This window comes from Sceloporus occidentalis, unplaced genomic scaffold (assembly GCF_023333645.1).
Source record: "Sceloporus occidentalis isolate IW3139 unplaced genomic scaffold, rSceOcc1.0.p SCAF_7, whole genome shotgun sequence".
In the NCBI taxonomy this organism is placed as follows: Eukaryota; Metazoa; Chordata; class Lepidosauria; order Squamata; family Phrynosomatidae; genus Sceloporus; species Sceloporus occidentalis.
Genome location: NW_028316987.1, coordinates 13597663 through 13613273, shown reverse-complemented (window position 1 = coordinate 13613273; position 15611 = coordinate 13597663). Strand labels below are relative to the sequence as shown.

Here is a 15611-nt window from a genome sequence, read left to right as displayed (position 1 = left end):
CTGGAGATTGGCGTTCGATTCTCTGCTGGGCCATGGAAACCCCCTGAGTGACCTTGAGTCACACCCTTTTAGCTCCAAAAAGCCCTGTAATAGGTTTGTCTTAGGGTTGCCATAATTTGGAAATGACTTGAAGCTGCACAACAACAAATGTATATGTTCATTATTACACTTCTATAGATGTCTATGTGGATTCAGATCACCATATGTAGGTCAGAAAGGTTTAAAATCCACCTCCCGAATTTGGTTGCACTTTCAAATGTTGCTCCTTTTATTGCCAACAAAGTTTCTTTTTTCTAAGGCTTCACAGGGGGATGAAGTTTTTATTTCAAAAAACAAAAAAAAGAGGAAAGATTTAAACCTCTCTCACCTGCACACAATAGTCGCAGTCTGGATCGGGGTCACATATTCTCACTTGAAATTTGAAAATTGTCTTACAATTTCATGCTGTGTATTTGATGTAATATTTAACTTAATCATCTGTTTCACGAGACTGCCTGGAGAATTTTCCTCTCTTGCCCCTCCAGCCACTTTCGATGGCAGGCAGAAATTCCTGTTCAGGTTATTCTTAAACTGCATATCCTCCAACTGTCCTGAGTTGGCAGGGACAGTGCTGATTAATCCCACATTTACTGCTGCTTGTAAAATGTCCCAGTTTGTATCTCCGTCTCTCACTTTCTCTCTTTGTCCTCAGCTCACATCAGTTGCTGCCAACTGAGTTTAACTGCAAGAGAAATTTTCACCCAGTTAACCCAGCAGGGAGCTAAAGAGGGGTAGAATCCTGCCTTTCCCTGTAGGCTCAGGCAAAAGCAAACTGCATCAGCTTCTTGTGGCTTGTGTCTTCTTACTCATTAATACCTTTTGCCATGTTGACCATAATCTGATGTTGCTTCGCCACATATGTCCAAGTTTTCATTTGCAAAATTACAGGGTATGAAACTGCTATTCACAGATATCAACTGTATATCAACAATGACCAGCATAAAAATTCTGCAGGAAGGTGTAACAGAGAAAGGAGGCAAGTTCCCCTTGTCGCAGGAAGAGTTGGGGTAATGCAGACTTGGGTTTGAGCTTTCATGCTTCTTCCTGCCAGCATGAAGGATTCAGGGAATTGTCATCCCATTTCCATCCAGGGTCTGGTAAAGTCACTTCCCACCAGAATGGACACAAGTATAATATCAAGTGCACAGATTTTAGACACTATTGTTTTTGTTTCCTTCAATAGTGACTGTCCCTTGACTCTCTGAAGAACTTCCGTTTTGAAGTGGAGTGCTTTCATTTGTCTTTGTCAGTTCATAGGTTGTTAATCTGTAATGATAAAAACTCTTGACCTGCCATTTAACCTTTTGAAGAGAGAATGTGTTTTTGGTGGATTCTATGGCATCCAGCTGGTGACTTAATAGAGGAAACATATATATTTTTTCTTGGCAGACTCCCCAAGATATTTGTGCCTTTGGTTTTTTTAGCTCTGCTGGGTTTATGTTTATTTTTACTCCTTTAGGATTCCTCATTAGTGAAATTGGGGCTTAATCACATTTGTTAAGCAACAGAGCACTTGCTGCTTCCAATTTATTAGATGAGTTGGTGGAAATGTGGTGACGGTGACAGCGTGGGGGGAATCTTCTGTATAAACCACATTCAGCAGTCATTTGTAGATGTGTTGCAGAACATAATGTGTTTGCCAATAAAAGCTGTTCTCCGTGAATTGAGGCCAAATGTCTCTCTAAGTAGAAAGTGTTTTCTCTCAATCACTTTCCCTCTGTTGCTTAATACAGGAGACGGAGGTGATCATGCTTCCCACTAAATAAATGCCTGCCTTTAGTGGCTTTGAGGTTTATTTGTTTTCCCATTGTTCAGTAAGAGAATGGTTCCACTGCAAGGTGAAGTCACAGAATCCCAGTGCTAGGAGAAATTACTTTTGGGGACCAGATTGCCTTGAATTCTTTCAGCCAGCATGACCAGTGCTAGCAGGGGGATTCTGGTAATTATTTCAAGCTCTGCAGAAGCTGGAGATGGTGACAGCAGTTTCCTTTCAAATGTCCACAGCAAATTCTTTCCCTGTAAGTAGAGCCAATCCTACCGGAGGTAAGAGTGCAGGAGCAGCTTCAGGCAGCAGGTAGTGGGGATAGTGGCAGCAGCCCATCGGCTTCTTCTGAATTCTGCACCTCCTGATCAACCGACTACATGTCTTGTACACCCTTAACTAGCCTGCTGCTTTCAAGTGTGGTGGAGAACTTGTTCAAATAAGATTCTGTTGCCAATCCATTCATCAGTGAGCTTGATTTACAACAGGCATCTTTATAAGAATGACACATGTTGTCCACCAGTCACTTCTGAATACAGAGCTCAGAAAAGTTGCTTTTTTGGACTACAACTCCCAGAATCTCTCAACTCTGATAGTTTGGAAGTTGTAGTCCCTCCAAAAGCTAGTCCCTCTGCAGCTTGTTTGCTCCAGTCATTCAGTGGTAGGACAGCACAGCAATTTTCCATGGCTGTGCCACTTGGAAACAGTGTCCAATACTACTGCTCCAGTTTCCCATTATGCCTTTCTATACTGCAATACTGCAGAACAGATTTCTGTTCAGTCCTGGATAAGACGAAGAAGAAAGCCAAAATCTTATGATACTTTTGTTGGAACATTCTTTTACAGCTTTGTGGAATCTCAGTGAGGGTCCACTGCCTTTAGCCCTTAGAAACCTATCACTACTGCCTTTGCCCTGCTATGGAGTCAATCAGCCATAAGTCCCTTAAAGTATCAGGGCTCCTTTGACTACTTCCCCACAAACTCTGATGACAACATTGAACATGGGTGGCTTACTGTGTTTCTGTTTCCCCAGATACTCTCTGGTCTGAGTTCCCAGCCAAGTGGCATTTCATAAACATGGACTGAAAAAACTATCCCAATGACTCCACAATTAGTGAAAGCTATTAGTATTGGGGCTCTCTCTTGAAATCATGGTTATATGCCCCGCAGTGTGGGAAGTGCTAAAAGTGCCTCTGAACATGTGCATCACTTCTCTCCCTGTGCCAGTGAGTAACCACATGTAAGATTAAAGCAGATTTGGGAACTGCCAGAGGATGGAGATCCTGGAAGGGTGCTCCCCATTTTTAACCTTTCTGGCCCCAAATGCCACTATCTCCCAGGATTCTAGTTGACTGCAAAAAAAAAAAAAAAAAAAAAGCCTCCTAAATTGCACACCATGGTAAAATTACCCTCCCCCTCCTAGGAGTGAACATTTTCAGGGGGAAATGGGGCTGCAAGAGGCCTCAAAATAATAGCTGCATGCAGTCCATGGGCCACGCTTTCCCCACCCCTGGATCGAGGAGTGTTTCTTCTTAGACAAAGACAGATGAGGTAGACTGTTTTCTTTCCATGTAGGTCTAGTGGTCTTGTTTGTTTCTGCTGGTGAGAGTCGTCTGAGTGTGACCTTAGGCACGGTCTTCAGGGGACAGCGTAAGATGACTTCCCTTCCATCTATCTTTCTCTATCCCAGGTCTAATGTCAAGAGCATTCCAGAGTTTTTGGCAAGCTGTGATCGCTACAGTTACAAATGAGCACCAGTTGGCACCTGTTCTGCCTTGTAACCAAGTCTAAGAACGGTCTGGGTTTTCTTGCAGGCGTTTTATGTCCAAGACTTCCCAGCAGGGAGGGAGGGATGGGGGGATCCTGGCCATTAATTTTTAAGTTAGCAATATTAGAACTTGCATAGAAAGAATCCTACTCAGCAAGACCACAAAATCAGGAAACCTGGACTGGATCTTTGCAATTTGAATGACAAGTCTTCCTGCCTGACTCCCCTTTGCTAGAACGGAGTGGAACAATCAGCCAGTCAAGGGGTGGAAACTGTCACGTTTGGCAACATTCACGGTAAGGTGACTGGTGTATTATACAAAAAATACTGAAGGATGTCCTATTTTCAGGTTTGGGTTGACTCAAGAGGATGTCTGGTTTTGACAATCCCTCCAAACTAGTCTACAAGCTAACAATCTCCTTTTAATTTCCTTTTTCTGTTTGTTTTCCCCCCTTCAAACTGAAGTCTCTGAAACTTTGCCAGAAAAGAGCACTGATGTAAAAACAGAATTTAAGATGATTTGAACAAGAACTTGGAAATGTTACTCTTTGCTCTTTATGATGCTGACTGGGGAGGATTCTGAAAGTTTTAATTTTAAATGTACAAGCTCTGTGCTGGACTTATATATTACTAGGACTTGCAGGATGTTAGACCCATTGAACCAAAACTGTAAACATGTTCTTCTGGTGTTGTGAACAGAGGTGAACTAAGATGTCCTCATGTGTTTTGAGCAGCCTTTGGCATGTAGCAGAAACCTCTTAAAACCAGTTCTCCTAGATCAGGCCAGGGTTCTATCTAGCTTACTGTCTTGTTTCCAAAAGTGGCTAGTGAGCTCCTCCTAGTTTGGGCATCGGAACAAGCAAGCTGGGCTAGGGAATTCCGTTGTAAAGTAGATTAATAATTCATTGACCAATGAAACCAAGAGATAGTGCTTGTCAATGGTTGCTCTTCTCTCTGGAGAGAAATGACTAATATGATGGTCTGTCCTGTCAAGCATCTTTATAAATTACTTAGGTGATGGAACAGAAAGTGTGCTTTTCACATTTGCATATGACACCAACTTAGATGAGGGGTAGCAAACACTGCAGGATCAAGATTCAAAATGAGCTTGACAGATTTGAGAACTGGGCCAAAACTAACAAAATGAATTTCAGCGGGGGTAAATGTAAGGTGCTGCATCTAGGCAGGAAGAATGGAATGCACAAATGCAGAGTGAATGACACCTGGCTTGAAAGAAGTGTGTTGTGAAAAGGGTCTGGGGTTTTAGTAGTCCACTGGTTAAACATGAATTAAGAATATGTTGCAACAGCCAAAAAAAAAAATGAATACAATTCTAGGCAGCCTCAGTAGGAGTAAAGTATCCAGGGTAAGGGAAGTAATAGTCCCACTCTATTCTGGTTTGGTCAGAGCTTACCTGGAATACTGTGCCCAGTTCTGGGAACACAGTTTAAGAAGGATATTGACAAGGTGGAATGTGTCCAGAGAAAGACAGCCAAGGTAGTCAAAGGTCTGGAAACTAAGCATTATGAAAGTTTTAGGGATATGTTTATATTGGAGAAGGGCATACTGAGAGGTGGCATAATAGCCACCTTTAAATATCTGAAGGGATGTCATGTTGCAGATGAGTAAGCTTGTTTTCTGCTGCCATAGAGACTAATGCAAGGATCTATTTGTACTGATTTGAATCAGTAAATTCAAGTGACAAGAAAAGAGATTTCATCTAAAGGATGAACTTCTTTACTGTAAGGACAGTTTGACATTGGAACAGACTGCCTCAGAAGGTGATGGGCTCCCCTTTCCTGAAGGCCCTTAAACAGAAGTTTAATGGGTGTCTTTTAGGAGCGATTTAGGTGTGTATTCCTGCATTGCAGGGGATTGGATTAGATGACTCGTATCACCCATTCTAAGATTCGATGATTCTAATAACAGCTCTTGCCACTGATTGCACTCAGCAGATATACTGTCCTTGAGCATGAAGGTTCTATTTAACACTCATGTCTTAATAACTGTGAAGGTGCCCATTGCCGATGGATTTGTCTAATCATTTAAACAAATAAAAAAGCTGTTCAAGCTGATGACCATGGTTGCATCTTGTAGTAGCAAATTCTGTATGCTGGTTAAGCATACTGGGAAGAAATGTCTTCTGATCCAGCCTGAATGTTATACCTATCAGTTTCCCTAGATGACTAGCATGGTTGGTTTTATTTGCTTGCTATGTTTATATCCCTCTTTTCTTCAAATAGGTTTAAAGTTTTTGAGTGAATAGTTCTCTTTTTCCTCATTATAAAAAGCCTGCATGAATGAGTAACTGGCCTAAACTTGCCCAGTGAGTGCTTTTCATGGTTTCATAGGGACCACTTTGAATCTAATTCAGGAGAAAAGTGTAATATAAATAAAATAAATACGGACTATGATATATACTGCCTCAATTCCACTTCACTATCCTGATCACTACACCACACTGCCTCTACTGGAATTATGAAAGAGAACCTCCACATCAACAAAATCTTCCCCTCCCCTTTCATAACTGAATAGACGTCATTGATGCTCCCATGCCATAGTCATTGGCCGTGGTCATTCGACTTAATAAACCAGGTGTCAGTAGGAAGTGACTTTGGCTGGGAAGTCAATTCTGGTTGCAGTGGAAGTGACTAAAACCAAACAGGTTTGCTCTGGAATCTGATTATCACAGGTGTGGGCACTGCATGGCTTTCCAGATGTTGGTAAACTGCCCCTCCCAACACTCATAGCCAGCATAGCAAGTGATGAGGCAGGCCAGGAGCTGCAATTCTGTAATATTGAGAGGGCTGCCAAGTGCCCACTCCTGGTTTACTGTATTGTTTTTCCACTTTCACAGGGGTCCAGCAACCTTAAAGGACCTTAATTTATTTATATAAAAAATAGTGAATGGGCAATGTTTATAATCCTAAAAATCTGCAAAGCTTTAAAATCCAAGTGTTTATGTTGCAGTCAATCCTAGGTCTTCAGGTGTTGCAGTTGGAAGGGGAACACTGAAATATTTGTGGGCAATGGACTCCCTGGCCCTAGGGGAAATGCCTGGCAGAGAATGCACAATAATGAAACTGCCTGTGTAAGGGTTAATGTTATGCAGATCTATTTCTCTCCCTCTCAGATCATCTCTCTCTCCCCCTTTCTCTCTAATACCAATTATTTATCAAAATGTTTCAGGAGCACCACAGGAGCCTCTCATCCAATGTTTCCTGAAATCCTCCAAGGCGGGAGATTGTACAATTTCCCTAAAAAACTTAACTCTAGAGGCAAGAGGTTATAGAACAGGTTAGAGAAATTTTCCTAGTGTTCATCTTCGATCTAACTCTTGACCTTATTCTCTCACGGTGAATTCCTTTCCTCCTTTAAATCCACATGGAGAACTAGCTTCTACTTTAATGCTGTCTTTAAAGACTTGGCAATAATAGGTTGGTTTTGCAACGCTTCCTTAGAACAGATCATGTTCAGGTCATTGAGGGAAGTGCCTTCTTCTCTTGGGCAAGAAACAAGCAAAACTTCTAAAAGAAAATTGATAGAGAATATTACAGTATTTGCTAGTATTTGCCATTTTTTTTGGCTCTGCCTTGCCCCAACACGCACACAATTGCCTTTTGGCTCTCTTGACCCCCCTGTCTGCCTCTAAATTCTGGAGAGTCGCTGTCAGCTTTTACCTGAGTAATACCTTAGCTCTGCATGTTGCCTGGTTAATTCCACTTGCCTAGCATACATGTTCCTTCTCCCCAAAACTATCTGGAGCAGGCAGTCATACTTAAAAGGCACAGATATACTTATGTGTTGCACTCACTGAGGATTTAAACCCTGTGCATATATTTATTTACTGGATTTATTATATTAGCTGAAATGTTATCACATATCCTCCAACATTTCACAGATGAAATCCAGGACACGTGGCCAAGCAACATCAGAATGTGATTGAGATGGCAAATGTTATTAACAGGCAAGAAAAGACAAGTTGGGAGACTCTGTAGCAGCTTGCTTTTCCATAAGACTACTGGAAGGGCAAAGCTCCACCTGTTTCTCTCCTCTCCCCCCTACTGAGTCAATTGAGTGTGAATTACTTTTCCACTGTGAAATCAGTTTGCAGCAACTGGAGTAAGACAGGATGAGGGGGTGGGTGAGAGAAAGAGAGAAACTAGGACATTTTAAAAGCCACTAAAAAGTGGGATGACAGAGGATATGTTATTAATCTTCCACTCATACTTCCAAAGTATCAGGTTCTACTTCTTTCAGGCCACATTTGCTCTTTTTGTGAAAAACTCAGCCTTGAAGACCTGTCTGGCTACCATTGGTTTACTTGCTCTGAAAGCATAAAGAAGCTTGTCTAACTTGGCATAAAAACACAGGAGTCAACATATATAGTCCTCCAGATGTTATTGGGTTGCAAATTCCATCAAACCTAGACAGCAGAACCACTGGTGGAGGATACTAAGATCTGTCGACCAACAACATCTGATTCAGGGGCATCTTTTCAGACCCTCAAAATAAATTTAGGCCTTAGGAACTGGAGCCCTTAATCTATGTTGGGACGCCTTGTCCTTCTGCATCTTACTGGTACTACACTAGTTCTACACTGTGTTAAATAATAACTACTCATCTGGTTGCCTGTGTCTGTAATCTTACCCCAGTAGAGAAATCCAGATCCCTCTACTGTGCTCCTCCGGGTGAGGAGAGGAATCTCAGGGTAAAAGCACTGTCTTGGAAAGTGTGTGTGTGTGTGTTTATGAGCTTTCCTCATTTGTTTGACTTGTTGTTTTGAATCTGAATTACTTACTCTGTGCAACTGTGTTTGGTACTTAATGGCATCACTAGGGGCTGGCCCTTCTTACATCATACTTGTGATATCACAAGGAGTCATTCTCAGGTTTTGACACTGAAATCTTGGGCTGTAGTAGTTCAGAACTGGCAATGCTAGTGCAGATAGCTAAGTTTCTGGCAGGTATTCCCTCACTCTATCCCCAATCTCTCTTTTAATCCCAAATCCATAGATACTATAAATGTAGGCAGAGAAATTTGGTTGGGTGGGAGGATGGACTTATTTTCAAGGCTAGGTTGAACAGTCTAGGAAACTTTTAAGAAGTCTTGATTCATTTTTATTTATTGAATCAATTTTATTTTTAAAATAATATTTGAAAAGCAGATACATCTTATTATTACTGTCAAACCTTGTAACCCTTTCAGCAAAGTGAATGCTATTATTCATGTTATATCTCTTATTCAGAAATGGGGGGGGGGGATCCAGTTTGCTCACCCAGAGATACCTTAACATTTTGCTCTCCCATCCTGATATATAACATAATAATTGTTATATTATGTATCCCAGCGACTTTTAAATTGGGAATCCACAGCCACCATCTGTCTTATATAATGATATTTTCACTGGGTAGCCATCCACTTCATGCAAGGAAGCTTGGACATCAAGAAAACATCTCAGTAATCATGTAGATTTGTGGTCCTTTAGATATCCAGTTCCTACATTATTGTAGGGTTTTGAAGGTTAAAATGACAACATTTAGGTAAATTCAAAAAGGACCAGTTATAAGTGAGTGCTTAAGAACTAGCATAACATATATCAACTGCCTCCCTTAAATTTGTTAGAGTTAGCAACCTTTGTATGTTTATACTCATTGCTAATTGGAATTGTGGTGATTTTCTGTTAGTCTACATCCCCTCTTTTCCTGCATCACTCTTATCTACAGTTTTCTACCCTCCATTAGACCATTTATTTCATTTTGCACAAGTAAAGCTATTTTTGTAAGTCAAATTACTTTTATTTTAGGTTGTACAAAGAAGATGAAATTTACTTCCTTTCTCTGGAGTTTATAACTCAGGAGGAATTTCTCTTAATTTCAAATGAAAAGAAAGTGGAGCCAGAATGCATTCACATGAATTCACTAGTTCAGTGAATTTACATGAATTCGAATTGTATTCGAACTGACTTCCCATTGCCTGAAAATAGCTTGCCATTGCCCGAAATTGTGTATGATCACCTCTCACACAATAACGTGAAACCCCATGATTGCGTCTGGAGTCCAGACTCTGGACTGACTTCCCATTGCCCGAAATTACATGTGGTAGTCTATCATGCAATAACGTGAAACTCCATGATTGCATTCGGATTGCCATTGGATTATACTTCCAATTTCCCTTGTCTGATAAACTCCCCTGCTAGACCCCTATGGATGTGGGCATGGAACTAGTTGCTGTTCAGCTTCTGCCTTGCAAATTTGAAGATACACCATTATCTCACACATTTCCCAACAAATTAAATGAGAAAAAAAAAATGTTAAGTGTGGTCATCTTACTGAAAGCACCTTACTAAAGAATCCCAGATGATCTCATTTAGCAGTTTCATGTAGATTTTGAACAGCATAGTGATGGAAGACAAATTAGAGCACTGTGAAATTATGTATCTCGGCAAAGAGAAATGATCATTATAAGCCTAAACCTCACCAGAAAGAGATCTGCCTGTGATAAATCAATCTAAATTAAAGCTATGACCCTGACACTGCTGTTGTCCTACCTAGAAGAGAACAACCAAGCCAGAGTGTGACCAACAGCCTTTGTTAGACTGATGATACAGTGGAATAGCCATAAAATGGCCATGAAGGTCACGAATTGTACTACCCTGGTAGCAAGACAACATAGTCTCTATGAGGAGGTGGAAATCTCCCAGAACCACCAGAATAAGTGTTCTCAGCACCAACTTTGAAAATAACTTTATTGGTTCCAGGAGAAACTGTTAACTCCCTGTTTTGTCCTTCTTTCTCAAAACAGAGACAATTATTCAGTCAAAACGGGAACCTGGAAAAGGAGATGGAATCCCTGTAGACTTCCACAGCCTCATAACCACAGTGGGCTGTTTACTCTGTGTTGGTGCTGCCTTGAAATTCTTGGTGGTCACAGCTGAGAAGAACTCATATTTTGTTAGATAATCTGCTCAGATTGACTCCTATCCTCTAAATTAGATCATGAATAGTAGATATTTTGTTGTCAGTCAACATAGTATTAAGCAACAGAACCAGAAGGCCAAGTGATATGTCGCCAGGACTGCTATCACACAGCTCAGTTTGCCCTTGCATCTCATCCAAAAAAACCCAGCAGGGACCCTATCAATCTACATAGTGATATCCCTATGATTCCAGTTTAATTGCCATGGCTGCATCCAGTGGAATCCTGGGGCCTGTATTTTGTTGAGGCACTAGAGCTCCCAGGAGGAGAATTCTAAATGCCCCTCTCTAAACCTAAAATCCCAGCATTCCATAAAATGTTGTCATGGCAGTTAATGTACAATCATAGTGCTATATTTGTGTAGTATGTAGATTCCTGTAGCAGGTTTTTGATTTTTTTAAAATTCACTTTTTTCTTCAACACATCAGATTTACTTATTAAGCAGATCTATATACTGTATACATATGTCACCATCATAAATTAAAATAAAAAGATGGGTATGGAGGCGAATGGGGACTGGCTTCTTGGTTTGTACATACACCAAGCAATCTGTAAAATCAGGTTGATCTTGGGTTTATACTAGTGAAGTAACTACCATGGCTGTTGCTGAAACATTGTGATGGTCAGCACCCTTAAATGCTGATGAACAAATAAGCCAAACCTTGTCATTCAAAGTTAAACAACCTGTCCTCTGGCCTAAACAGACTCCCAGTAGCATTAGCAAGTGAGGAATGTGTGTTCTGTCCTGCAGCTTTTGCAGTGACTCTAATTTACTTGCTTAGCACATGACGGGTTGAGAGCCTGAGGTAAATCCGTCGCACAGCAGGGGTGGCAGAGGAGAACGCCAAGCCTTGTGTGGTAGCTGTAACTTAGACTTTATTGAGTGGGATGACACATTTGTCCTGAAGCTGCATTTATCTCCAACCTACACAAGCCGGGCATATTCCCTTCTGGAAAGGGATGATGCCTGAAAGTGTATAAAATCTGAGAAGTGAAAGGGAATCTTAATTTTCCAAAGCTGTCTGTAACATTTGATCCTGCATGTTGTTGCCTTTTTAATACCAATGGTAATGGAAAATGGCTTCACCCAAGATAGAACTAAGATACATTGGTGGGGAGAACTGGACTGCCCTAGGATTCATGGCTGGTCTGCATTTGGACCTCAATTTTCAAGACGGTTCAGCACTTTTCATTGTCACAGCTTATCCCTTTTACAGCAATGTTAAGCAAAATACTGTACTTTACATGAACGTTAAAAAAATCTGGCATATTTATTTATTACCTTTATATCCTGTGTTTCAACCAATGAGCTAAAGAGGCATATATTTCCACTTAACTGTCACAACAATGCTGTGAGATAGTTCAGTCTCAGATAGACTGACTGATCCAAGGATACTCAGTTTGTATGACTCAGTGGGGACTTGAATCTGGAGCAAACTGGGTTTCGCTGCTACAATTATTGGTATCAAATTCTAAAACAGACTAGAACCAAGAATTTTGCTGGGTTTGTGGCAAAGCCAGAAGGCAAGGGAGGAAAAAAATCAGTTAATTCTAATGCTACAGTTGCAGCAAACTGGATTCAGGAAGCTTAAATCATTGCCTCCTTCCCTGATTTGGGCAGGTGCTTATTCCAAGAGTAGAAATGTCAACTAGGGATGGTCTGGAGACAAGTAGGCTTAAAGTCATAAAAGAAGAAGTGAATAGCCTTCCCCAATAACTAGTTGCCCAGAGTGAGGGAAGATAACAGGTTTGGGGCTTTTTATATTCCTCAGTAGAATCTGATTGACCCTTCAGATTTGTCAAGCCAGGATGGGTGAAAAATTTGGGATGGATGGTAGATTTTCTTCTAGTCAGGTGTCCGATTGGCACAGATCTGATCCACAAGTTTCTGATCTGAACCATGTGTCAAGTGGTAGATCTTGAGGCATTTCTCCTCTCTTTATACCTTCTATGCATTGCCCAGATCTTGGTGCAGGATAAATTTGCCAACCAGTAGCACTGCATTCTTCAGGCAATCAGTATTGGGATCTAGAGAAACCAATAATCTCCAAATCTTGCCAGACGGTGATGGCTTCTAGCTATGCCTCTGATTGGTTGCAGTGATGATTAACTTTCTAAAGCAAAAGGACCCAGTGCTCTGAGTTGGTTTGTATGCTGTGTCACTCCAAAAGCTGTGGGTCCCAGGAGGGCACCCACAAATTAATATGTCTTAGGAGAATTTTAATAGCTTAAATAAAAATACACTTTGGCTGGAGCAATGTTCAGCCTGCGATCTTCCCCTTCATATATTGGTTCTAAATCACACAGAACCCCTGAGGCAATTCCAGATAGGTTTTGGAGTTTATTAACAAAGTAGTCAACACACACAGAGAGACACATGCACTCACAGATGAACTAATGAAACAAATATGGGAGAAGGTAAAAAGTGGAGGCCTTGCTAATGGTAATACTGTACCGATCCTGAAGCATAGATCTAAGGGGTGTCCAGAATGGAGATGGCTCAATAGCCACTGGCACAATTGGGGATGCTGCCTTATTGAGGAATCTAGTAGAAGTTGAACAGAGATTCTGTCCTGAGTCAGACTAGACCAAATTGCTAGTGGTATATATACTCAAATTCATGTCCTGGGGTAGCCATTTCAGGATGAATGGATTACCTTATTGCTCAATGGTTTTCCCAAGGGAGAAGAATGGTTAGGAGATCAAGGATATGTTTAGACAATTCACATGAATAACTCAGACAGGAAAACTCCTATTACCTTAGAAGAGTCCTTTATCTGTCTATGTACAACCACCCTCTTTGGACAATCAGCACAAATATCTCAGACAAAGCAAAACCTTTATTACTGGAGAAGAGTCCTTCTTCTGTGTATGCATAACAACATTCTTTGGCCATAATCCCATCATCGCCCTCCATAGACAAAGGGAGTGTGCTGGTGTCTTTGTGTGATCTCATTGTGGTGGGTGCTCTTGCTTCTTCCCATGCTGCAGCAGTTGGATTTCCAAATACAGTATGGCCAGGTCTCTGCAGTGGGGTTGCCTTTCAGGTTACCCACCTCAGTGTCCCTGTTAATGTTAAATTGATATCACAGTTGAGAGGGGTGACTGGGTACCTGACCTTGAGGTAACAGCTGTATGTCTCCTTTCTGTTGGGTCTGTCCATAACTGGTTGTGATCAAGCTTGCAGGGTCTGTGTTGCCTGTTTGCCCTTGTGTACAATATTCTAGTTAGCAGTGTCTTTTGCTGACAAGCACCAGTGTAAGAAAGAGGCATTTCCAATTTGGAATGTGTGGCATTTGACCTGCCCATCATGTTGCTGTCTATGCTGGTCTGAATAGTACTGCACGGTGCTGGGCATTGTACAAGATAAAGCTGCTTGAATGATACCCTCCATCTGGAAGCAGCCCAACTATAAGTGTGGGAGCTCCAGAGCAACAAATCACTTTGACCCAGAGGTATGATGGAATCTGCATCTGTGGAAATCATTAAGAGTGCTTTGACAAGTATTTGGTTGGGTTGGTTTTCAGTAGGACTGGATCGTTGTGGCAGGGGAGTAACTGGAGAGCATAATATTGCTACTTCTAGTGGCACATCTCAGGTATGGGTGACCATATGTAGATGGGATACTGCCCAGTCCTTTGACAAAGAGTAGTTGCAGTTAAGATTCATGCCTCACTAGTTATATTCTCTAAACTTGGCCGACTCATGGTCCCAAACTCTAGTTTGCCACTTCTACCATGTGAGTGAGAGGCTGCTTAAAGAAAGCCTCTGAATTAAGGCCACACACCTTCAGCATGTACATCTGCACTGCAGAAATAATCCAGGCTGACACCACTTTAACTGCTATGATTCAATGCTGTGGAATTCTGGGAATTGTAGTTTTGTGAGAAATTTAGCCTTCTTTGTTAGAGAGCTCTGGTGCCACAACTAACTATAATTCCAGCCTAACAAACTGTAATTGTCAGCCTGGATTATTTCTGCAGTGTGGACACAGATTTAATTCACTGAATCCGTGGGGCAAAGGAAAAGTATTAATGAGCAGTGGAAAAGTGTTGCTAGGTTTGTTCATGCTGTGTGACTGTGACAAGTGCTTTGGGTGACACATGTCTTCGCAATATGAAGCATGTATAATCCTAGCAACTGAGCCTTTACCCTCAGATCCACTCAGTGTATCTTAGAGGAGCTGGATCTGATCTTTCCATTTGGTCATTGTTTGCTCTGGAAAAGGTTGTCTGCATTTCATCTCTTGTTTTCATGGTGACCACATGATATCACTTGTGGTCTTCTTTTCAGGGAATAATGATACTGCAGCCCAATATCTGGAGGCAGCCAATAAGGGAATTTGAGAGAAACACTACTCTCCATTGTGTACACCAATGTTTTCTGTCTCATAGGGGGAGTTAAGGAGCCCTTTTAACATACGATATCCTGCAGAATCCTAACCATTATCTGTGCACTCCCTACAAAAGACATATTCAGTGTTGTTGCAGTGGGTTTAATCAACATGCAAGGAGGGGATATGCACTAACTTCACTCTGTCCATCTCCAGGTCTATCTTCCTCCTGTGCATGGAGGATGATGGGTCTGAAGTGAAGAGCCTCTGCTACCCAATGAAGCTTTTCATGTGAATTGCAACCCTGATGCAATAAGCCTCTTTAGAGTGGTTGTGCTCTTTATTTCAGACTTGTTGCCCTCCACTTGTAGGAGGATGTGACATACAGAGTTGATGTCCATTCTGTCATGGGTTCTGCCTATCCCGGGGCCCAGAATGATGAGAAGGGGGCTGGAAAGAAACAGCAGACTAAGAAAACAATTTGGCAGTTGAACAGATAGTGTGATTTCTGGCCAGCTAGGAGAAAGAGAGTACGAGGGAGTGTGATGGAGTTCAAGGAGAAGTTAAGCATGATAAAATTGTAACACAGTGAACTGAGTGTAGGGAGCCAGACGTAGTATTGTTTTTGTTTAAAGGGAAGGAAGTCTTGAAAATAAATATTTTACTGATTAGTGTTTAACCGCCAGGTGAGCTTTTATTAAGGCTACATCTACAGTGCAGAATTAATGCAG

The 15611-nt window shown here is 41.4% G+C and overlaps 1 protein-coding gene across 1 annotated transcript in view; it reads left to right on the top strand.

The window, feature by feature from the left end:
* Positions 1-3840: 3840 nt before the first annotated feature.
* The window catches only part of LOC149309220 (zinc finger protein 385C-like), a 148610-nt gene continuing 136839 nt past the window's right edge, over positions 3841-15611 (top strand). The window contains exon 1 of the mRNA XM_089531987.1: positions 3841-3865. The gene's annotated coding sequence lies outside the window, so the exon portion shown is untranslated. The remainder of the gene's footprint in view (positions 3866-15611) is intronic.